The sequence below is a fragment of the Mustelus asterias genome, chromosome 20 (genome assembly GCF_964213995.1).
Source record: "Mustelus asterias chromosome 20, sMusAst1.hap1.1, whole genome shotgun sequence".
Classification (NCBI taxonomy): Eukaryota; Metazoa; Chordata; class Chondrichthyes; order Carcharhiniformes; family Triakidae; genus Mustelus; species Mustelus asterias.
The window spans coordinates 8,561,919-8,587,403 of NC_135820.1; the positions used below are offsets into that span (position 1 = coordinate 8,561,919).

Consider the following 25,485-nt stretch of genomic DNA (forward strand, 5'->3'; position numbering starts at 1 on the left):
TATACAGGCACGTGTGAGCGCAAAAAGTTCTGCTTATTGAGCTGAAACAGCGGGCACTAATGACGCCGCTTCGACAGTGGAGGAGTCAGAAGCTACTGCGTAACCGGAGAGGCGGTCACCGGCAGGCGAGACGGAGGAGGAACCGTCTACGTAATGGACGAGATCGGGATCGGGGAGAGCCTGGTCAGTGAGGTCGGGACGAGGAGAGGTCAGGAAGTGATTGAGCTCGGGGCAGGAATGGGGGGGGTTCTGATAAATGAGTAAGGGCGGTATCCAAGAAGGTGGTGGGATTAAGGACGGAACAAAAGGCAAAGGTCAATAAGGGGTTGTGGAGGAGGGCAATTTCATATTTGCTTAGTCTAGCCTGGGTGAGGTGTTGAGTCTGGTGTGTAGTGAGGAGAGCAACAACCATGTGGGATGAGTAGACAGTGACTGGCTGTTGAAGGGTAAGTTTGACTGCTGCAGTGACCATCAGGTAGATAGCAGGCAAGATCTGAGTACACGGGGGATATCCAAGGGCTACTGGATGCAAAGGGGATGAGTAGTAAGCCACCGGGCATTTGCAGTCGCCATGAGACTTGTCAGCACAGCCGAAGCACAGTCGGAGACAATGAACACATACAATTGGAATGGTCAGTCACAGGGGATGGTCCAGGGCAGGTGGCGAGGATAAGGAGGTTTTGAGGCCATTAAACACCTCCAATTGCTCCGTAGAGAGGGCAAACTTAGAGGGTGCCTTTGCAGAGGGTAATGAAGTGAGGTGCTTCGTCAGGCAGGCCGCGTTAGGGATCCACTGATGGCAGAAGTTGACGAGGCCCAGGAACTTGCGCATCTGTTTGGGGGATATAGGGGGCGGAGTTCGGACGATTGGGGATGTGCGGTCCGGGGTGAGGGCGCGGTTGGACCCGCTAAGCAGTACACCTTAAAAACCACACTTCAGTCTGGCACTTCTTTACCTTTGCAGGGGGAATTACATACCCTAAGGAATGAAGGGCATTAAGTAGAAAATTTGTGTCGGTATCACAGGCATCAGGGGATACACTGGCAAGGAGAAGATCGTCGACATACTGTATTAAGGCGGATTGACATGGGAAGTCAAGAGCGCTAAGCTGTTTGCAAAGCGTCTGGGAGAAAATGGTAGGGGCATGGATAAAGCCTTGGGGAAGGTGAGTCCAAGTGTACTGCTGATTCTCAAAGGTAAAAGCAAACAGGTACTGCGATTCTGTATGCAAAAGGATAGAGAAGAAGGCATGTTGAAGATCAATGACAGTGAACCACGCCGCCCGAGCAGGAATCTGACCAAGGATGGTTGCGGGATTAGGGACGACCGCGTGGAGAGGGGCAACGATATTGTTGATGGCTCTTAAGTCCTGGACCAGGCGCCATTCAGGGTGTCCGGGGGTTTAGGGACCGCGAGGATGGCTGTATTACATGGGGAAAAACAGGGCACGAGAACCTCTTGGTCTAACAGCGATTTGACCAAGGGACGGAGACCCTTGATCACCTCAGGCTTAAGAGGGTACTGAGGAATATGAGGGAGGGTGATGCTAGGTTTTAAAGTGATTTTGATGGGCTCGATATGGGTGAGGCCCACATCGGTCTTAGAAACGGCCCAGACCTCGGAGGGAGGGTCTGCCGTCGGGTCGGCGTGGGGTTGATGATGAGTTAGTGTGCCCTGGCATGTGGAAGGGAAGATAAGATACTGAATAATTCTGTCAGAAAAGGGTTGATCATTGCCACGAATAGTAGGATCAGTTTCCTGCAAGGCCTTGAAGACTAAGGTACCCAGTTCGGGAGCAGCATGATTAATTTTGATGGAGAGTGTGACATGTGGGCTGATATTAGGCAGTTGTTGCCATAGAAATGGGGGGACTTCGACAGCCAGGGCCTAACCGGCTGTCGTATCAATGTGGGCGAAACATCTAATGGGAAAGGACTGGTTCAAATATGGGGTGAACAGGGCACCAAGGATCTCCGAGTCACCGGAAGAGTTGTATGCAAGGGTAACATGCGGGGTGAATCCGGCAGCCGGTAACTCAGTATCAATGGGTGACTGGAAATCAGTAATATCCAGCGACCACCACTGTGGGGGTTTGAAAACACAAAATGCACGAAGGCCCTGCAATTCAGCAACCCATATACCACCGTCAGTACAAGTGACAGTCAGATTGAGTTGGCATAAAATATCCCGGCCTGCCAGGTTAACACCTAGCGAGGGGGTAACTGCAAACTGGGAACGTGCGACCCGGGAATTATAACGCGCCTCCAAGGCATTCGTAAGGGGGAACTCACGAGTTTGGGCGGACAATCCTGATAAACAAACCTTCGAGTCGGACAAGGGGAATTGATACCTGGAGCAAACTGAGGCATCCAGTGAGGATGCGGTAGCTCCTGTGTCCAATAAGAAGGGGATCCGGAATGACTCTATTTCGAGATAAAACATGGGCTCTTCCTCTGCCGGGGTGGTGAGGAGCAGGAAATTCCGGGGTGTTGGTAGGGTAACCTGTTCACCCACAAGAAGTCATTGTTGGAAGGGGTTGTGTGTCGAAAAAGGAGCTCGGCGACCTTGCGGGGGACGTGGGTGAGGTGGGCGAGAGCCACCTGTAGCCTGGCGGTGGGGGCATTCCCTTTGCCAGTGGTCCTGGGATCCGCAATTATAGCATCCAGTGGAGAAATTGGGGAAGGGTCCCTTTCTGGGTCCGGGGCCGTTTGAAGTATCAGACCGCGGGCGTGGGGACATAAGGGGGGCCATATGAAGGAACATGGGGTCCATTCGGGTGGGTCAGATAGCCGTTACCGTGCTTGTCGACCCATCCAGGGAAACACATCATAGGCTCCATCTGGTACGCCGTACGGAGGTGGTTGGGATGAGGCCAGTGTCGGGGGCGGGGGGGGGGCGCTGAATCATTTCTTGCTTAACTACGATAGGGGTAGGGTCGGCGGACGTTTTACATTGGTCCCAAAAGTAAGTGACTAAATTACGCATATCATGTTTGGATTTAGTGGACCAATCAAGGGTATGAGTCTTGATTGATTTGCATACATCGTCAGGGAGACATTGCATCAACAGTGCATTGAAATGCGGTGAAGCCCCCCCCGAATTGAAATCAGTATCCCCTGCATAAGTGGCGTAAGTAGAGCAGAAACGATCAAAAAATTCAGGGCCATCCTCCTCTCCCTTGGCTTTACAACTTAAGACATGGAATAGGTCAAGGGGTTGTTGAAGGGTCCTTCTCAGAGCCGTATGAATAAGGTCAATCTGATTCGTGGCTTGAGGTTGGGCCGTCTGAAACTCTTCCCAGGACGTTATATTGTCACCAAGGAAGCGCTGCCATTTTTCCCTTTTGGCTGCAGACAAGGTCATACAGCAGAGGCTGTATAGATCTCGGGAAGTTGCTTGGTAAATGCGAATGGTACTCATCAAATGTTCAATAAAATCCTCGGGCTTGGTCTTTTTGTCAGGGGCGTTATTCATTATCATCCACATTTCCTGTGGTTTCCACGGGGTGTAAACCTCAACAGTACCTGGTTGCCCGCTGTCAAGGTTAGGATTAGGGACCTGTCGCAGAGGGAATTGTCTAGAGGGCGACCTGAGTGCTGAGGTTCCGGATCAGAATCTGACTCTGTTTCTGTCCCTGAGGAGGAGGAATCAGTATGGTTTGAGTCTCCCACATACATATTATGTAATCTTCTTCTGTGGCCTTTTTGTTTCTTTCTGATCGAGCGCGAGGTGTTTTTAGTCTTTGGGGCAGGGCCGGGTGTCTTATCAGCATTAACTTTAGTCTGGCTGCGGGTATGTCTGGCTATCAGATCGGTGAGTACTCCCGATGTACCGGGGGAATGAGGATGGTGGACTTGGGGCGCGGTAGGATGCAGCCGGGACATGATGTAGTCTTCAGTCTCGGTTTCTTCCCCGTTATTAAAGAGGGCCTGCAATCCAGACATATCCATGGGCCCCATTTGTTTTTCAAAATCAGTCACGACAAGAGGCCTCGCATTAACCTTTATATTGTGATCATGGATTTCACATAAAGCTTTTAACACTTGCCAATGTCTAACATTGCCGGTATCATCCGTCGAGGGAATGTTTCTCTTTTTCGCATTAACCTGCCATGAATTTTGTTTCAATTTCTCATTTAATCTAGTAGCTACCTTAGTCCATCCAGACATAAGGTTTTTCCACTTTTGAGAGGCATTTGATTTCCATACCTCTTCCTCTGCCTTTTTACACTTTTCTCTAAATCCCAAGTACCTCCCAATGGCCATAATTCGTTACCCAATTTCTTATTTAGGCGCGCACTTAATCTCCAATACTTCTGATCTTCCTGTGGATTTTCCTTGCATAATTTCCCCAGCGGGGTGGATGGACCCGCCTTATCTAAAGTTTGACCCATACAGACTGCACAGTCTCACTCTTACGTCCACTTCAGGGTCCTGACTTTCGCGTGGGAGATTTCTCCTCTTAACAACCAGTCAAAGGCAGGACGTAGTTTTGTACGTGCAGTTCTATTAGATTTCAATCGTTACAGGTACTCGAACCCCAACGATCGCGAAGTTAACTGCCTAATTCCCTGAGGACTCAAACCTCTTTCTTGTTAACCCACTTATTTCTTACTAGGGACTCGAACCCTTTGGTATTGGCTCGCCAATTGTACTGAATAAACCTGTGGACTCTAACCTCCAGGCACATGTGGGGGACTCGAACCCTCCACTTTCTTGTTACCTGTGTCTCTCCGACTGTCTTATGTCCAGATTCGAGGAGCCCGAAGGATAGTTACTAGTTCGCCGAAGGGATTGAGATAGAAGCACAGGACGGTAGAGAGGGACCAAGGTTAATCTTACCTTGTGGCACCGTCCATCTCTGTCCTTCCTCGCCCCGTCTCAATCGCTGACGCCGGTCGACCAGTACTATGTGTTTGGGCTCCTGGTTGGCTCGCCAATTGTGGAATTCGCTATCGGAAGTCAGATCAAAAACTGATGAGACACATGTTTCTCCACAAACCTTCTTTATTGCATCGGAGGAGAGATCACGAGACCATGCGCATCTAGCATGGGTTCGTGAGTCTCTGTCTGGCTTACAAAACAGTTTCAGTTATACACGACGGAGATACATCCACATACTTCTGTTAGCCAATAAGGGCATAGATGTATTGTTACATTTTGATTAGATTAATTTCAAGAACAAAAGGCGATAGCCACGTAAGGACATGGCTATTAAAGTTTCTGATTAGATTACTTTCACGAACAAAAGGCTAATCGATAAGGCCCTGCCCTCCGAAGCCAGAACCACAATTACCTATTAGCAGTTTCTTTAACGTGATCATTAGTTTCGGTGGGCCTTGTCGCCCTCACCTCAGGCCCTTTCCATAACCAGTTTATCCCTCAACTGATTTCTAGTTACGCATCCCAATTTTAACCCTTTCCTCTTCTCAATCTACCTTATACACATTCTCAAGTGAGTCATGAGGCTGTGGTACAGTGAGCAGTGTGAGAGATGTTGCTTGGACAGTGGGTCAGAGAGGTTGGGTGGAGAGGTTTTCGCTGACCTTGAACACCCGCATGAGAGCGTTAATCTTCTTACTGCACCGCTGCCAGTGACTTGGGTCCAGACTCCAGGAGTTGACTTCACTGGTCATCTGGTGTTAAAGTCTCTGTTCATACATTGAGTAAAGGACAAATCTGGAGCCAGATCTTTTCTTTAACATAGGTTTATTCACAAGAGCCGAAATTCGCCTTTTCCTCCCCTTTTCCACCTGACCTGATTACACCAGTGTAATCCTGTCCTTCAGCACTTAAGAATAATTCTCTAACTTTTCCCAGTTCATAACAGATGCTCTCACTTACAAGCATGCACTTCTTTATAACAGGATTCTACCATTAACAGCCTGCTGCCACTCATTTCTGAGGCTGCTTCTTGAGGCTCTCCTGCTTCCTTTTGTGGAACCCTGGACTCTCTCTTGCTGACCTCCATCACCAATGCCTCTTGTGTTGCATCTATACCCCGTGAACCCTGGGTGTTATTTTTTAATTGCCCAATCGTCATGACCTTTCCACTTTGCATCCTTTCTGTCTGTTAATCACTCCTTCCTTTCACAGAGCCCTCCCCCATCCAAATTCATCTCTGTATTTACAAAGTTTTTATACCACAGAAACAGGCCCAACTAGTCAATGGTGATGTTTGTCCTCCACACGAGCCTCCTCCTATCACCACCACAGCGTCATACCCTCTTATTCCTTTCTCCCTGTTGTGCTTATCCAGCTTCCCCTTAAGTATATCATGACTATTCATCTCAGCCACTCGCTGCATTAGCGAGTTCCACATTTTTACCACTCCTGAATTCCCTATTGGATTTATTAGTCACTATATTAAATTGATAGCCCCCTAGTTCTTGTCCATCAACTGATTGGTTTGTTAGGTCAGTTCAGAGGGCAGCTAAGAGTCAAACACCCTCTGAGTCACATGTAGGGCAGATCGTATAAGGATGGCAGATTTCTCTCCCCGAAGGACATTAGTGAACCAGGTGAGTTTCTACAACATTCGATGATAGTAATTTTAAATTTATGAATTGAATTTAAATTCCACCAGCAGTCATGGTGGGATTTGGACGCATGTCACTAGAACATTAGCCTGGGCCTCTGGGTTACCAGTCTAGTGATGTTACCACTGTGTCACCATCTCTCCATCCACGCTATAGAGCCAGTTTGTAATTTTAATGACCTCTATTAAGTCACTTTTAATGCGTTCTCTTACTACGAGAAAAGAGCACCAGCCTGTTTAATATCCCCTCACCCGTTCTAGGATTTTGGATTACGTCTCTGTACGCTTCCCTGATTCTGATGATAGGCCACCCACCTGAAACATTAACTCTGCTTCTTTCCCTACAGATGCAGCCTGACCTGCGTAATATTTCCAGCCTTTGTCGTTTAAATTTCATGCTAACTGACAGCAAGTACAGGAGTCACATCAAATTCGGGCCTCAACAGCTCATGGCCGATTTTCCACGAGTGGCCGAACCTGGTACTGCACGATTCCACAAGCAGCAATAAAATCTGGTATGTTTCAATGATTGATTGAAGGAGGCCCATGTGGAAGCTGTCAGAGTCAAACAGCACAGAAAGAGGCCCTTCAGCCCATTTTGTCTGTGCTGGCCATCAAACACCTGACCTGATTACATTTCTGAGTGCTTGGTCCATAGCCTTGTATGCTATGGTGTTTGAAGTGCTCATCTAAATGCTTCTTAAATGTTGTGAAGGTTCCTGCCTCTGCCACACGTTCAGGCCAATTCACACCACTCTCTGGGTGGAAAAGGTTTTAATCAAATCTCCTCTAAATCCCATTCCCCTTACCTTAATTTTTTGGCCCTTGGTTATAGACCCCTGTACGAAGGGGGAATGTGTCTTACTATCTACCCCATCTATGTCCTTCACAATTTTGTACATTGTCTCCTGAATATTTTTGTGGATACTGGCTGTGGAGCCTGTAAGGTCAGCGGCTATGTAGCTCTATGGGATGTTGTGAAGGTATTGCATAAATGTGAGTCCCATTACTTAATGCAGACCTGAACAGGGTAAACCGGTGCCCTCATTTAACTATCTCATCCTCAGGAGCAGAGGAACAGAAGTGGACCCCTTGAAATAAAAGCAGAAAGTGCAAGAAAAGCACAGCAAGTCTGGCAGCATCTGTGGAGAGAGGAACAGAGTTAATGTTTCAAGTCCAGTGTGACTCTTCTTCGGAACTGAAGAGAAGGAGGAATATGATGGGAGCTATGCTGTTGAGAAAGGTGGAGGAGGGGTATGGTGAGGGGCAGGTGGAGCAGAAGAGAAGGTCAGGGAAAGGTTAGAGGACCGTGGTGATAAAATATCAAAGATGTCATGGAATACAAAGCAAAGAGAGGGGTATTGATATTGGTAAAGACACAAAGTATTGGTCCAAAGTAGACATTAATAGCAGATTAAACATCAGTTCTGTCTGAGAGCAAAATGGCAGAATGTATTGACATTAGAGTGGAGCTCAGTTGCTAAAAGCAACCTAAAACACTGTGCCTTTGATAATGCAGTGCTCACTTAGCTTTTCTCCTTCCAATGGTGCAGCACTCCCTCAGTACTGACCCTCTGGCAATATAGCATTCCCTCAGTACTGACTGTCTGGTAGGACAGCGCTCCCTCAGCTTTACCCATCCAAAATGCAGCGCTCATTCTTTATCCCTCTGGCAGTGCGGCACTGCATCTGTACTGACCCTTTGACAATGGAGGTCTTCCTCTGTGCTGATCCTCCAAGAGTGCAGCACTCCTTCAGTACCGACCCTCCAACAATGCAGCACTCCCTCAGTGCTTCCCCTCTGACAGTGCAGCACTCCCTCAGTACTGGCTCTCTGACAGTGTAGTACTCCCTCAGTTCTGTCCCTCTGACCGTGCAGCAGTCCTTTAGTACTGACCCTTCAACAGTGCAGCACTGCCTTAGTACTGACCCTCTGACAGTGCAGCACTCCCTCAGTACTGACCCTCTGACAGTGCAGCACTCCCTCAGAGCGGCACGGTAGCACAGTGGTTAGCACTGCTGCTTCACAGCTCCAGGGTCCCGGGTTCGATTCCCGGCTCGGGTCACTGTCTGTGTGGAGTTTGCACATTCTCCTCGTGTCTGCGTGGGTTTCCTCCGGGTGCTCCGGTTTCCTCCCACGGTCCAAAGATGTGCGGGTTAGGTTGATTGGCCAGGTTAAAAATTGCCCCTTAGAGTCCTGGGATGTGTAGGTTAGAGGGATTAGTGAGCAAAATATGTGGGGATAGGGCCTGGGTGGGATTGTGGTCGGTGCAGACTCGATGGGCCAAATGGCCTCCTTCTGCACTCTAGGGTTTCTGTGTTTCTAAGAGTACTGAACCTCTGACAGTGCAGCACTCCCTCAGTACTGACCCTCTGAGAGTGCAATGTTCCCTCAGTACTGGCTCGCTGACTGCAGCATTCCCTCAGTGCTGACCCTCTGAATGTGGCACCTTCTCAATTCAGGCCTACCTAAATGTATGTTCTCTCAGTGCTACTCCGCTGACATTGCGACACTCCTTTCAGCACGGAATCTTCGACTACGCAGTGCTCCTTTCATACTGACTGTTTTGAATTATCGAGTAGGGTGGATAAAGGGAAAGCAGTAGATGTGGTGTTCTTCGATTTCCAAAAACCATTTCACAGGGTGCCTGAGAAAAGGTTAATGCACATGTAAATCATGGATTTGTGGCTGAAAGAAAATTGATTTAATATACAGGAAGTGGCACGGTAGCACAGTGGTTAGCACTGCTGCTTCACAGCTCCAGGGTCCCGGGTTCGATTCCCGGCTCGGGTCACTGTCTGTGTGGAGTTTGCACATTCTCCTCGTGTCTGCGTGGGTTTCCTCCGGGTGCTCCGGTTTCCTCCCACAGTCCAAAGATGTGCGGGTTAGGTTGATTGGCCAGGTTAAAAAAATTGCCCCTTAGAGTCCTGGGATGTGCAGGTTAGAGGGATTAGCGGGTAAAATATGTGGGGGTAGGGCCTGGATGGGATTGTGGCCGGTGCAGACTCGATGGGCTGACTGGCCTCCTTCTGCACTGTAGGGTTTCTATGATTTCTTTCTATGATTTCTATGAAGCAGAGAGTTTGGGGAAATGAGGCATTTTTAAACTAGGTAGGCTGTGACTAACAGAATGCAGTGTAGATAAGTGCTGGGCCCTCAGCTATTTTCTGTCTCTATGAATGACTTAGACAAAGAGAGTCTGTACTTTTGACAGTGTAAATTGCAAGGAGGACACAAATATGCTGCTGAGTGGTATAGGAAGGTTAATGAGTCGGCAAGAAGATTGCATAAGAACTATAATTTGAGGAGGGGAGGAGATTGTTTAGTGGTACTGTCGCTCGACTAAATAACCTGGATGATGAAGTGGAGGGATGGGTTGGTAAGTTTGCCGATGACATGAAGGTTGGTGGTGTTGTGGATAGTTTGGAGGGATGTCAGAAGCTGCAGCGTGACGTAGATAGGATGCAAGACTGGGCGGAGAAGTGGCAGATGGACTTCAACCTGGATAAATGTGTAGTGGTCCATTTTGGCAGGTCAAATGGGATGAAGGAGTATAATATCAAGGGTAAGACTCTTAGCCGTGTAGAGGATCAGAAGGACCTTGGGGTCCGGGTCCATAGGACTCTTAAATCGGCATCGCAGGGAGAGGAGGTGGTTAAGAAGGCGTATAGTGTGCTGGCCTTCATCAATCGAGGGATTGAGTTTAGGAGTTGGGAGATAATGATGCAGCTTTATAAGACCCTCGTCAGACCCCACTTAGAGTACTGTGCTCAGTTCTGGTTGCCCCATTACAGGAGGGATGTGGAAATTATTGAAAGGGTGCAGAGAAGATTTACAAGGATGTTGCCTGGATTGGTTGGCATGCCTTATGAGGACAGGTTGAGGGAGCTCAGTCTTTTCTCCTTGGAGAGACGAAGGATGAGAGGTGACCTGATAGAGGTGTACAAGATGTTGAGAGGTATAGATTGGGTGGATTCTCGGAGGCTTTTTCCCAGGGCTGAAATGGCTGCTACGAGAGGACACAGGTTTAAGGTGCTGGGGAGTAGGCACAGAGGAGATGTCAGGGGTAAGTTTTTCACTCAGATGGTGGTGGGTGAGTGGAAACGGCTGCCGTCAGTGGTGGTGGAGACAAACTCGATAGGGTCTTTTAAGAGACTTCTGGATGAGTACATGGGACTTAATAGGATTGAGGGTTATAGGTAAGCCTATATATAAGCCTAGGTAGGTAGGGACATGACCAGCGCAACTTGTGGGCCGAAGGGCCTGTTTGTGCTGTATTTTTTCTATGTTCTATTACAAGCGGATTGGTCTACCAGAACAAGGAAATCTTACTGGGCTTTGATAAGACAACACATGGAGCACTATGCTAAGTTTTGGTCCCCATGTTTAAGTGAAGATTCACAAGATTTGTTCCTGGAATGAGAGGATTGCGCTGTGATGGGAGACTTGAGTAAATTAGGTCCATATTCCCTGGAGATTAGAAGAATGGAAGGTGACCTCACTGAATCATTCAATATTCTGAAGGGACTTCACAGGGTAGATACTAAGAGGAAGTTCCTCCTGGCTGTGTGTCAGGTTCATTCATTCCTTAGAATAGACAGAGGCAGCATTTGGTACGGTTTTCAAAATTAATGTTCTTTATTGAATAAAACTTAAAAGTAATACTACAGAAATGAAAAAGAAAGAGAAAAGTCAACTTGGAGAAACTGGCTTCTTCACTGCCAGCCCCCTCTGCTAATATTGAATACTCACTGATCTCGAAAACAAGACTGAACACTGAACTCAAAAACATGCACTGAAGTGCACAATATATGCTATTCGTAATCTGTGTTATTGAAATTGCTGGTACAAACTATGTCCATGACTTTCATAAACAATTGGCAGCTGTGTGGTCGTGAAAGCTTCTGTTTTGGCTTATGAGAAAGCCTGTTTACCTTGCAGGATTACTTTTAAAGAATGCAGTCAACTGCACGGTACGGCACGGTAGCACAGTGGTTAACACTGCTGCTTCACAGCTCCAGGGACCTGGGTTCGATTCCCGGCTTGGGTCACTGTCTGTGTGGAGTTTGCACATTCTCCCCGTGTCTGCGTGAGTTTCCTCCGGGTGCTCCGGTTTCCTCCCACAGTCCAAAGATGTGCAGGATAGGTTGATTGGCCAGGTTAAAAAAACAAATTGCCCCTTAGAGTCCTGAGATGCGTAGGTTAGAGGGATTAGCGGGTAAACATAGAACATAGAACAGTACAGCACAGAACAGGCCCTTCGGCCCACGATGTTGTGCCGAGCTTTATCTGAAACCAAGATCAAGCTATCCCACTCCCTATCATCCTGGTGTGCTCCATGTGCCTATCCAATAACCGCTTAAATGTTCCTAAAGTGTCTGACTCCACTATCACCGCAGGCAGTCCATTCCACACCCCAACCACTCTCTGCGTAAAGAACCTACCTCTGATATCCTTCCTGTATCTCCCACCATGAACCCTATAGTTATGCCCCCTTGTAATAGCTCCATCCACCCGAGGAAATAGTCTTTGAACGTTCACTCTATCTATCCCCTTCATCATTTTATAAACCTCTATTAGGTCTCCCCTCAGCCTCCTCCGCTCCAGAGAGAACAGCCCTAGCTCCCGCAACCTTTCCTCATAAGACCTACCCTCCAAACCAGGCAGCATCCTGGTAAATCTCCTCTGCACTCTTTCCAGCGCTTCCACATCCTTCTTATAGTGAGGTAACCAGAACTGCACACAATATTCCAAATGTGGTCTCACCAAGGTCCTGTACAGTTGCAGCATAACCCCACGGCTCTTAAACTCCAACCCCCTGTTAATAAAAGCTAACACACTATAGGCCTTCTTCACAGCTCTATCCACTTGAGTGGCAACCTTTAGAGATCTGTGGATATGAACCCCAAGATCTCTCTGTTCCTCCACAGTCTTCAGAACCCTACCTTTGACCCTGTAATCCACATTTAAATTAGTCCTACCAAAATGAATCACCTCACATTTATCAGGGTTAAACTCCATTTGCCATTTTTCAGCCCAGCTTTGCATCCTATCTATGTCTCTTTGTAGCCTACAACAGCCCTCCACCTCATGCACTACTCCACCAATCTTGGTGTCATCAGCAAATTTACTGATCCACCCTTCAGCCCCCTCCTCTAAGTCATTAATAAAAATCACAAAGAGCAGAGGACCAAGCACTGATCCCTGTGGCACTCCGCTAGCAACCTGCCTCCAATCCGAAAATTCTCCATCCACCACCACCCTCTGTCTTCGATCAGACAGCCAGTTACCTATCCAATCGGCCAACTTTCCCTCTATCCCACACCTCCTTACTTTCATCATAAGCCGACCATGGGGGACCTTATCAAACGCCTTACTAAAATCCATGTATCTGACATCAACTGCCCTACCTTCATCAACACACTTAGTTACCTCCTCAAAAAATTCAATCAAATTTGTGAGGCACGACTTGCCCTTCACGAATCCGTGCTGACTATCCCGGATTAATCCGCATCTTTCTAAATGGTCGTAAATCCCATCTCTAAGGACCTTTTCCATCAATTTACCAACCACCGAAGTAAGACTAACCGGTCTATAATTACCAGGGTCATTTCTATTCCCTTTCTTAAACAGAGGAACAACATTCGCCATTCTCTAGTCCTCTGGCACCATCCCCGTGGACAGTGAGGACCCAAAGATCAAAGCCAAAGGCTCTGCCTGTGGGGGTAGGGCCTGGGTGGGATTGTGGTCGGTGCAGACTCGATGGGCCGAATGGCCTCCTTCTGCACTGGAGGATTTCTATGATTTCCATGATTTCTAACTTTCCAAGCTCATCCCAGCATTCCCAGCTGAGTTTTAAAATGTGGCTAAGTTAGCTTTCAAGCTTAGCATAGTTAGTTACATAGGCAAAATATCTTAAAATGAAGTCTTTTAACTGAAGCAAACCATACAAAGGATCCCACACTGTGGAATGCAAAGCAGGGACACACACATTCAGCGTAAGGAATAATTATTTAGGACTGAGATGAGAAATTTCTTCACTCAAAAGATTCCAGTATTGAATATCTTTCAAGTTGGGATAGGCAGATTTTTGGTCTCTGTGCGATGAGGGGAACAATGGCAGAGTGGAGATGACGACCTGGATTGGCCATGATCATACTGATAATGGAGCAGTCCGCAGGGGAACATGCGGGTAGGAGAAGGGTCCATTCTTGCTCCATTTCTTATGGTCTTATGACAAGAAGTTAGCCTCGGAGATGAACTCTCACATCTAATTTTTATCTGATTTAAAACACCACACAGAGGCCTCAGTGGGGCTAATAATTAATGTCAGGATTGAAAGGCCTCCTCACTGTTCACTTCAGGTTAACCACAACCTGCGTCATCACACGCAAACCCATCCAAATGGTGACCAAATCTTTGCTGAACAGATTTATTTTCAGTCTCTTATTATTCTGAGGTGATCACTGGTTAAAGGGCACACAAAAACTCTGCTTGTTCTGTTTTTCTGAACTAATTGTGATGTATGGCAACTTTATATTTTAAAATGTCAGCTTGAGCCCGCTCAGTTCGTCTTGGCTAAATCTTGCTTGCTTCTCATTTATCTTTTCTCTTTCAATTTTTCAATTCTCTCTCTCTCTTTCTCTCTCTCTCACACACACACACACACTTTTACAAGCTGCTTTGAGCCAAATTGTTGTGGCTTCAAACCACCTACCTTTAAGGGACTCGAGCTCCATAACCCAGTACTGAGGGAGTGCTGCACTATAAGACGTTCAGGACTGAGGGAGTGCTGCACTGTCAGAGGGTCAGTATTGAGGGAGTGCTGCACTATAAAACATAGAACATAGAACAGTACAGCACAGAACAGGCCCTTCGGCCCATGATGTTGTGCCGAGCTTTATCTGAAACCAAGATCAAGCTATCCCACTCCCTATCATCCTGGTGTGCTCCATGTGCCTATCCAATAACCACTTAAATGTTCCTAAAGTGTCTGACTCCACTATCACTGCAGGCAGTCCATTCCACACCCCAACCACTCTCTGCGTAAAGAACCTACCTCTGATATCCTTCCTGTATCTCCCACCATGAACCCTATAGTTATGCCCCCTTGTAATAGCTCCATCCACCCGAGGAAATAGTCTTTGAACGTTCACTCTATCTATCCCCTTCATCATTTTATAAACCTCTATTAAGTCTCCCCTCAGCCTCCTCCGCTCCAGAGAGAACAGCCCTAGCTCCCTCAACCTTTCCTCATAAGACCTACCCTCCAAACCAGGCAGCATCCTGGTAAATCTCCTCTGCACTCTTTCCAGCGCTTCCACATCCTTCTTATAGTGAGGTGACCAGAACTGCACACAATATTCCAAATGTGGTCTCACCAAAGTCCTGTACAGTTGCAGCATAACCCCACGGCTCTTAAACTCCAACCCCCTGTTAATAAAAGCTAACACACTATAGGCCTTCTTCACAGCTCTATCCACTTGAGTGGCAACCTTTAGAGATCTGTGGATATGAACCCCAAGATCTCTCTGTTCCTCCACAGTCTTCAGAACCCTACCTTTGACCCTGTAATCCACATTTAAATTAGTCCTACCAAAATGAATCACCTCACATTTATCAGGGTTAAACTCCATTTGCCATTTTTCAGCCCAGCTTTGCATCCTATCTATGTCTCTTTGCAGCCTACAACAGCCCTCCACCTCATCCACTACTCCACCAATCTTGGTGTCATCAGCAAATTTACTGATCCACCCTTCAGCCCTCTCCTCTAAGTCATTAATAAAAATCACAAAGAGCAGAGGACCAAGCACTGATCCCTGCGGCACTCCGCTAGCAACCTGCCTCCAATCCGAAAATTTTCCATCCACCACCACCCTCTGTCTTCGATCAGACAGCCAGTTACCTATCCAATCGGCCAACTTTCCCTCTATCCCACACCTCCTCACTTTCATCATAAGCCGACCATGGGGGACCTTATCAAACGCCTTACTAAAATCCATGTATATGACATCAACTGCCCTACCTTCATCAACACACTTAGTTACCGCCTCAAAAAATTCAATCAAATTTGTGAGGCACGACTTGACCTTCACGAATCCGTGCTGACTATCCCGGATTAATCCGCATCTTTCTAAATGGTCGTAAATCCCATCTCTAAGGACCTTTTCCATCAATTTACCAACCACCGAAGTAAGACTAACCGGTCTATAATTACCAGGGTCATTTCTATTCCCTTTCTGAAACAGAGGAACAACATTCGCCATTCTCCAGTCCTCTGGCACCATCCCCGTGGACAGCGAGGACCCAAAGATCAAAGCCAAAGGCTCTGCAATCTCATCCCTTGCCTCCCAAAGAATTCTGGATACATTTCATCAGGCCCAGGGGACGTATCGATCTTCAGTTTATTCAAAACTGCCAGGACATCCTCCCTCCGAACATCTATTTCCTCCAGCCTATTAGCCTGTAACACCTCTCTTCCTCAAAAACATAGCCCCTCTCCTTGGTGAACACTGAAGAAAAGTATTTATTCATCACCTCGCCTATCTCTACTGACTCCACACACAAGTTCCCACTACTGTCCTTGACCGGCCCTAACCTCACCCTGGTCATTCTTTTATTCCTCACATAAGAGTAAAAAGCCTTGGGGTTTTCCTTGATCCAACCCGCCAAGGACTTCTCGTGTCCCCTCCTAGCTCTCCTAAGCCCCTTTTTCAGCTCATTCCTTGCTAACTTGTAATCCTCAATCGAGCCATCTGAACCTTGTTTCCTCATCCCAACATAAGCTTCCCTCTTCCTTTTCACAAGACATTCCACCTCTTTCGTGAACCATGGTTCCCTCACTCGGCCATTTCCTCCCTGCCTGACAGGGACATACCTATCAAGGACACCCAGTATTTGTTCCTTGAAAAAGTTCCACTTTTCATTAGTTCCTTTCTCTGACAGTTTCTGTTCCCAACTTATGCCCCCTAATTCTTGCCTAATCGCATCATAATTACCTCTCCCCCAATTGTAAACCTTGCCCTGCCGTACGGCCCTATCCCTCTCCATTGCAATAACAAAAGACACCGAATTGTGGTCACTATCTCCAAACTGCTCTCCCACAACCAAATCTAACACTTGGCCCGGTTCATTTCCCAGTACCAAATCCAATGTGGCCTCACCTCTTGTCGGCCTATCCACATATTGTGTCAGGAAACCCTCCTGCACACACTGCACAAAAACTGCCCCATCCGAACTATTTGACCTACAAAGGTTCCAATCAATATTTGGAAAGTTAAAGTCCCCCATGACAACTACCTTGTGACCCCCACACATATCCATAAACTGCTTAGCAATTTCTTCCTCCACATCTCTATTACTATTTGGGGGCCTATAGTAAACTCCTGACAACGTGACCGCTCCTTTCCTATTTCTAACCTCAGCCCATATTACCTCAGTGTGCAGATCCCCCTCGAAGTGCCTTTCCGCAGCCGTTAAACTATCCTTGATTAACAATGCCACTCCTCCACCTCTTTTGCCAGCTTCCCTACACTTAGTGAAACATCTATACCCCGGAACGTCCAACAACCATTCCTGTCCTTGTTCTACCCACGTCTCCATAATGGCCACAACATCGTAGTCTCAAGTACCAATCCATGCCCCAAGTTCATCTACCTTGTTCCGGATCCTCCTTGCATTGAAGTAGACACACTTCAACCCACCTTCCTGTCTACCGGAACCCACCCTTGACCCTGATACCTTCCCCAATACCTCACCACCCTCACTGACTTCTGGACTACAACTCCTTTTCCCACTCCCCTGACAAATTAGTTTAAACCCCCCTGAAGAGCCGTAACAAATTTCCCTCCGAGGATATTGGTGCCCCTCTGGTTCAGGTGCACCCCGTCCTGTTTGTACAGGTCCCACCTTCCCCAGAATGTGTTCCAATTATCCACGTATCTGAAACCCTCCCTCCTACACCATCCCTGCAACCACATGTTTAACTGCACTCTCTCCCTGTTCCTCAACTCGCTATCACGTGGCACCGGCAACGTTCAGGACTGAGGGAGTGCTGCACTGTCAGAGGGTCAGTACTGAGGGAGTGCTGCACTATAAGACGGTCAGTACTGAGGGAGTGCTGCACTGTCAGAGGGTCAGTACTGAGGGAGCGCTGCACTGTCAGAGAATCAGTACTGAGGGAGTGTTGCACTATGAGAGGGTCAGTGCTGAGGTAGTGCTGCAACTGTCAGAGGGTCAGTAGTGAGGGAGTGCTGCATTGTCAGATGGTCAGTACTGAGGGAGCGCTGCATTGTCAGTGGGTCAGTACTGAGGGAGTGCTGCACTGTCAGTGGGTCAGTACTGAGGGAGTGCACTTTCAGAGGGTCAGTACTGAGGGAGCGCTGCACAATCAGAGGGTCAGTACTGAAGGAGTGCTGCACTGTCAGAGGGTCAGTACTGAGGGAGTGCACTTTCAGAGGGTCAGTACTGAGGGAGCGCTGCACAATGAGAGGGTCAGTACTGAAGGAGTGCTGCACTGTCAGAGGGTCAGTGCTGAGGGAGTGCTGCACTGTCAGAGGGTCAGGACTGAGGGAATGTACTGTCAGAGGGTCAGTACTGAAGGAATGCTGCACAGTCAGAGAGTCAGTACTAAAGGAGTGCTGCAGAGTCAGAGGGTCAGTACTGAAGGAGTGCTGCACTGTCAGAGGGTGAGTGCTGTAATGTTGTAACATCAGTTCTGAGGGCGCGCTCACTGAGCAACTGTTCAGCATTCCCTCTGTACTGACTCTCCTCGAGTTCAGCATTGCTCACAGTTCCAGGGACCGAGGTTCAATTCCAGCCTTGGGTGATTGTCTGTGTGGAGTTTGCACCTTCTCCCCATGTCTGCGTGGGTTTGTTTTCGGTGCTCTGGTTTTCTCCCTAGATGGCAAGTTAGGTGGATTGGCCATGCTAAATTGCCCCTTCGTGTGCCAAGATGTGTAGGTTTGCTGGATTAGCACAGTAAGAAGTCTCACAAAACCAGGTTAAAATCCAACAGGTTTATTTAGTAGTACAAGCCACAAGCTTTCAGAGTGCTGCTCCTTCATCAGGTGAGTGGGAGTTCTGTTCACAAACAGGGCATGTAACGACACAAACTCAATTTACAAAATGCGAGTCTTTACAGGTAATCAATTCTTAAAGGTACAGACAATGTGAGTGGAGAGAGGGTTAAGCACAGGCTAAAGAGATGTGTATTGTCTCCAGCCAGGACAGTTAGTGAGATTTTGCAAGCCCAGGCAAGTTGTGGGGGTTACAGATAGTGTGACATGAACCCAAGATCCCGCTTGAGACCGTCCTCATGTGTGCGGAACTTGGCTGTCAGTTTCTGCTCAGCGATTCTGCGTTGTGTCGTGAAGGCCGCCTTGGAGAACGCTTACCCGAAGATCAGAGGCTGAATGCCCGTGACTGCTGAAGTGTTCCTCAACAGGAAGAGAACACTCCTGCCTGGTGATTGTCGAGCAGTGTTCATTCATCCGTTGTCGTAGCGTCTGCATGGTCTCCCCAATATACCATGCCCCGGGACATCCTTTTCTGCAGCGTATCAGGAAGACAACGTTGGCCGAGTTGCAAGATTATGAACCTGGTGGACGGTGTTCTCATGTGAGATGATGGCATCCATGTCAATGATCCGGCACGTCTTGCAGAGGTTGCTGTGGCAGGGTTGTGTGGTGTCGTGTTCACCTGAAGGCTGGGTAGTTTGCTGCGGGCAATGGTCTGTTTGAGGTTGTGCGGTTGTTTGAAGGCAAGAAGTGGGGGTGTGGGGTTGGCCTTGGCGAGATGTTCGTCTTCATCAATGACATGTTGAAGGCTCCAGAGAAGATGTCGTAGCTTCTCCGCTCCGGGCAAGTACTGGACGGCGAAGGGTACTCTGTCCGCCTTGTCCCGTGTTTGTCTTCTGAGGAGGTCGTTGCGGTTTTTTGCTATGGCACGTCAGAACTGTCGATCGATGGTTGCTTGTGCTACCAAATAAACCTGTGTTGAGAGACTTCTTACTGTGCTTACCCCAGTTCAACGCCAGCATCTCCACACCTTTGCTGGATTAGCCATAGTGAATGTGTGGGGTTGCAGGGATAGGGTGGAGCAGAGGGCCGAGTTAAGATGCCCTGTCAGAGAGTCGCTGCAGACGCGATGGGAATGGAATTTTCTGCACTATAGGGATTCTATGACTCCCTCAGTACTGATCCTTGGACAGTTCAGCGTTCCCTAATGCACCAGAGCATCAGCCTGGATTTGTGTTCATGCCCTGGAGTGGATCAGAACCTCTAACCATCTAACTCAGACACTGGAGTACCACCCATTGAGCAGAATGAGAGTGTCAAATACTTGTGGAAAAATCCTGCTCCTGCGCATGTTGTGTTCACCTTTCTGTGACCTGGTCCTTTCATTCTTTGTCACTTTGCGTGCCAAGTTCCAAAGTTAAGATGATTCAATCTTGGTATCAAAGTCTCTCGCTATTACTCATTATGTTCTATCCAGTTTCAAGAATTGCTCTGTCTGTAATTGAACCAGTGCAGTGGACTCATTTAACTGATGGTATTCCCACATTTGGAACATTGCAGCCAGTCCACATGTTGTTAAAAAGAGCAGGTTAGTGGACAAAATTGGGGTGCAGTTCTGCGAAGGCTCAGTTACTTGTTTAAAATAGAAACAAGACATTTGAGCAGAAGACAGGCTCTGAGAATGTCAAGCGGTGAGATTGATTACAGGTGTTGTGCAATGATTTGCAGAAATAGTGTTGCCAAAGTTTGCTGAAAAGATGTTAAAGGGAAGAAATCTTGGTAGAGAACACAAATTGAATCAGAACCCTTTGAAGCATTTGCGTTGTCTTTTTCTATCTGATCAGATAGAAGGTCATGCCTCACAAATTTGGTTGAGTTTTTTGAGGAGGTGACAACAATGATTGATGAGGGAAGGGCCGTGGATGTCGTCTACATGGATTTTAGTAAAGCATTTGACAAGGTCCCTCATGGTAGGCTGGTACAGAAGGTTAAATCTCACGGGATCAAAGGTGAGCTAGCTAGATGGGTACAGAACTGGCTTGGCCATAGAAGACAGAGGGTAGTAGCGGAGGGGTCTTTTTCTGATTGGAGGTCTGTGACTAGTGGTGTTCTGCAGGGCTCTGTACTGGGACCTCTGCTGTTTGTGATATATATAAATGATTTGGAAGAAGATGTAGCTGGCCTGATTAGTAAGTTTGCAGACGACACAAAGATTGCTGGAGTTGCGGATAGTGATGAACATTGTCAGAGAATACAGCAGGATATAGATCGGCTGGAAAACTGGGCAGAGAAATGGCAGATGGAATTTAATCCAGATAAATGCGAAGTGATGCATTTTGGTAGATCTAATGCAGGGGGGAGCTATACAATAAATGGCAGAACCATCAGGAGTATAGACACACAGAGGGACCTGGGTGTGCAAGTCCACAGATCCTTAAAGGTGGCAACACAGGTGGAAAAGGTGGTGAAGAAGGTATATGGCATGCTTGCCTATATTGGACGGGCCATAGAGTATAAAAGTTGGTATATGATGTTGCAGTTATATAGAACGTTGGTTAGGCCACATTTGGAATACTGCGTCCAGTTCTGTTCACCACACTACCAGAAGGACGTGGAGGCTTTGGAGAGAGTGCAGACAAGGTTTACCAGGATGTTGCCTGGTATGGAGGGCATTAGCTATGAGGAGAGATTGAGTAAACTAGGGTTGTTCTCCCTGGAAAGATGGAGGTTGAGGGGCAACCTAATTGAAGTTTATAAAATTATGAAGGGCAAAGATAGGGTGAACCTGGGACCTGGGAAGCTTTTTCCCAGGTCAGAAATGACAAACACAAGGGGTCACAAGTTCAAGGTAAAGGGGGCAAGGTTCAATATAGATATGCAGGGGACGTATTTTACACAGAGGGTGGTGGGGGCCTGGAATGCACTACCAAGCAAGGTGGTTGAGGCAGACACGCTAGGATCATTTAAGACATATCTAGATAGCCACATGAACAGACTGGGAATAGAGGGATACAAACGGATGGTCTAGTTAGGAACACATGATCAGTGCAGGCTTAGAGGGCCGAAGGGCCTGTTCCTGTGCTGTATTGTTCTTTGTTTCTTTGTTTCAGAGTTGCTCCAGTTACTGGGTCGGTGAGAGTTTCTATTTGGGTGGGGTGTGTTTGAAATTCTGGGAATTGCTTTGGTTTACATTTTCTTCAATGTGGATTAATTCTTCCAATAAATGTAAAAGGTAACATTAACCCAAAGAATCGCCCAATTGGAGAAATTTAATTTCGCAGGGAGCTGTTTGTTTAGGTCTCGATGTATGCTTTATAAATGGGCTCAAAATGAAAACATGTAATTATCTAAGAATATAATATTTAAGATTAAATCTCTATGTTTCTATATAATTTAATTCAAATTACTCGTTATTTTTGTTTATTTTGATTAAAAAAAAACTACATCTTGAATAAATGATGCAGTGCTTTTAAAAAAAACATTACCTTAATATCCTGAATGGACTTGTGAATACGTCACGGTTATTTCTTCTGAAAAAGCATTGGAAACTATTTTAGCTGTTGTCCTTACATTTTGTTGCAGACAGCCTGTCACTCCCATTTAACATGCTCTTTCAAACTGACCGCTCTGACCTGGCTTTTTATCACCCATGCTAATATCTCCTTATATGGCACAGTGACAATTTAAAGAAATAATTGCTTCTATGAAGAACCTTGAAACATTTACTTTGTACGATTGTACCAGTTTGCACCACTTATAAATGTGCTTGCATTTTATATTTGTGAGATTTATGTTGTTTAAATAAATAAACTAATAAACAATTAACAGTTAATTTATTGGATAGCAAGTCCTTGAAGAGGGTACATGGAAGATTTACGAGCATTAAACTGGAATCAGGAACTTTGGTTAACGTGGGGAGACTGGAGAGGATAGGACTTTACTACTTAAATCAGCAACTTAAGAGATTTTATGGAGGTGCTGAAAATTATGAAGCATTTTGAGAGATTAAATGAGGAGAACCGTTCCATATGGCAGGAAAGTCAGTAACCTGAGGGATACAGATTGAAGCCAACTGGCAAAAGAAAGGGGAGATGGGGGGAAATGTTTTTGCACAGCAGGTTGCCGTGATTTAGCAGGTGCTGCCCAAAAGGGTGGTGGAAGCAGATTCAATAGGAACTTCCAAAAGAGGGAATTGGATAAATAACCGTTTACTGTGCTATGGAGGAAAAGAGCAGGAGAGTGGGAGCATTGGATAGCTCTTCCAGTGAGCCAGTACAGCGATGATGATGAATGGCCTGCACCTGTTTTGTCAGCCTCCATAATTTGAAGAGTGCTTGTTTTAACAAACAGCCAAAGTCACCTATTGCATAATTAATTGAATCTTGGTGTCATTGCGCGGAAATGGTGAATGCACAACAAAGCAAATCTAAATTTCCATTGATATGTGCACTTTCTGTTTATTAGCAGTATGTCCTGTTTGCTTCTTGTTCTGTTTTATTATGCGGTCATGTTATCTGTCAATTTATTTCATATTCTAACAGGTTCCTACCTGTTTCTGGGTGCAATGTACCTGTTTCTGTGTGTATTTCATCTGTAGTAATTATTTGTACTTTACCGTGCCCAGTTCGTGTCCCATCTTCTGTTTGCATATTTAGTGTCCGTGTGAGTTTCTTATTTCTCTGCTTTTCCAATTGTATAACCATGACAGTCCATTGTGCTCCAGCCGTCCCTTTGATTAGCGCTTACCAATTATTCCCACTCCCCTGCTCTCTCCCCACAGATCTGTGAATGTATCACGTCTGGGAGATTAGCATTATCGTTTGGTATTTGTTTATTCGACATTTAGATAGGTGAGGTGCGGGTTTGTTTTCCTCAGAGCACAGAAGGTCAAGACCCAGGGATGAGCGACTTCAGTTGACATGGAGAGACTGGAGAAGCAGGCAATTGTTCTCCTTAGAGCAGAGAAGGTTTTTAGAGGACGTTTGATAGAGTTGTTCAAAATGACAAGGTGTTTTAATAGTGTAAGGGAGGAGAAATTTCACTTGTTACGATCCCAATTGATGCTGTAACTGGATGGGAAGATCCCAGAATGGAACCCTGGCTCAAACAACCGTAACTTTTATTTTTTAAAAAGAAAACTTGGAGGAACAGAGTCACAGGACCGTGAATTGATTTTAACAGCGAGATTAGAAAACATTTATGAAGATATAGAGCGGCTTTGAGGGAAATATTTTATTGGGACTCTGGAACTCGCTGCCTGAAAGGATGTTAGAGGCAAGAATCCTCATAACATTTAAGAAGCATTTAGATGAACACGTGAAATGCCATAGCAGAAGGCTATGGTCAAGTGTTGGAAATGTGATTAGAATAGATAGATGCTTGATGGTCAGCGTAGACATGATAGGCCAAAGGGTCTCTTTCCATGCTTGAACACCCTATGACTAAATTGTTTGCAGTGGCAGGAGGATCAGTAAGCAGGGGCCATAAAGTTCAGACAATTAGCAAATGAATGAGAGGAGCCAATGAGGAAAAATGTTTTTGCACAGAGTATTGTAGTGATCTGGAATGGACTGCCTGAAAGGGCAGTGGAAGCAGATTCAATATGGACAGAGTGATGAAGGGAGTGTGAGAGACAGTAGGAGGGAGTGGAGAGTTACAAGAAGGCAGAAAGTGACAGAAAGAGGGGTAGGAAGGCACAGGAAGAGAAATGCCGAGACTGACACAGAGAGGAACAAAGTGAGAGAGAGAGAAAGGGAGAGGTTGGGAGAGAGAGGCACAGAAAGAGAGATGTCAAGAGTGACAGAGAAACAAAACAAGCGAGAGAGAGATTGCGAGAGAAACAAAAGAAAGAGAAAGAAAGAACAAAGACAATTTTGGAAGTTAGCTGCAAGAGAATGAGAGTGTTGCTGGAACAGAGAAAGCAATGTAAGGGACAGTTAGTGTTGTTAGAGAGGACAGAGTAAAGATTCGGGGAATTGGGATTGGTGTACATTGTGAAACTGAGTAAATCATCGTGGTCAGAAAAATAACAAAGCTCAGTGTGTGGTAGGAGTAGGGGTGGGGGAGGTGAACGGTGGAGTCAGATGGGATGGTCAGGAAGTGTGATCTTCCAGAGATAAAACCAACTGCTAACCAGTCAGGTGCCGGGGAGGGGAAGGGAATGAACAACCTTTGACAGCCGTGAGATGACAAACAACTACTTCAAACAGAGAGACAAAGAGAGATTGACAAGGTGACCATGGAGAATGTAATAGTTTATCCTTTTGATATGGACAATTATTATGACACTTATCCTACTGAGATGAGTGAGGAAGAGGAGTGTGAAACTATCTCCCTTCCCCAGTCCAGTCTCTTCCTTCCCCTAGTTTACTGCCTGATCTTCGTGGTGGGAGTGCTGGGCAATGGGCTGCTGGTCTCGGCCATTGGGATGAGGTGCCGGGTCAAGAGGCAGCTGGACATCTTCGTCTTGAACCTGGCTTTGGCCGATCTGGTCTTCCTGGTCACCCTGCCTCTCTGGGTGGATGCTGAGGCCTGGGGAAAGTCCTGGAGGAGTGGCCTCTTGCTGTGCCGGCTGAGCAGTTACCTGGTGGCGGTGAACGCCTACTCCAGCATCCTCTTCCTGAGTTGCATGAGCCTGGACCGTTACCTTGTCATCGTGTACCCGCTCCGCTCCCGGAGAGTCCGCTCCAAGGCTTACGCGACGCTGACCTGTCTGTTGGTGTGGGCAGCCTCGTTCCTCTTGGGATTGCCGGTACTTCGCAGCCGAACCATCCAGACATGAGACGAGGGGAGGGTGTCCTACTGCATCGAAGACCAGGACTCCACCAACCCCGCTGTCTCTCTCACCTACCTGCTCCTGACCTTCTTCTGCCCAATGCTGGTCATCCTGCTCTGTTACTGCTCCATCACCAAGAAGCTGTGCCTCCAGT

The 25,485-nt window shown here is 46.9% G+C and overlaps 1 long non-coding RNA gene across 1 annotated transcript in view; it reads left to right on the forward strand.

Annotated features, from left to right (window-relative positions):
• LOC144508213 (uncharacterized) overlaps nt 1–25,485 on the forward strand; it is a 93,996-nt gene that overhangs the window by 11,609 nt on the left and 56,902 nt on the right. Inside the window, exon 2 of the long non-coding RNA XR_013500250.1 lies at nt 6,886–7,053. This is a non-coding gene — a long non-coding RNA (uncharacterized LOC144508213). The remainder of the gene's footprint in view (nt 1–6,885; nt 7,054–25,485) is intronic.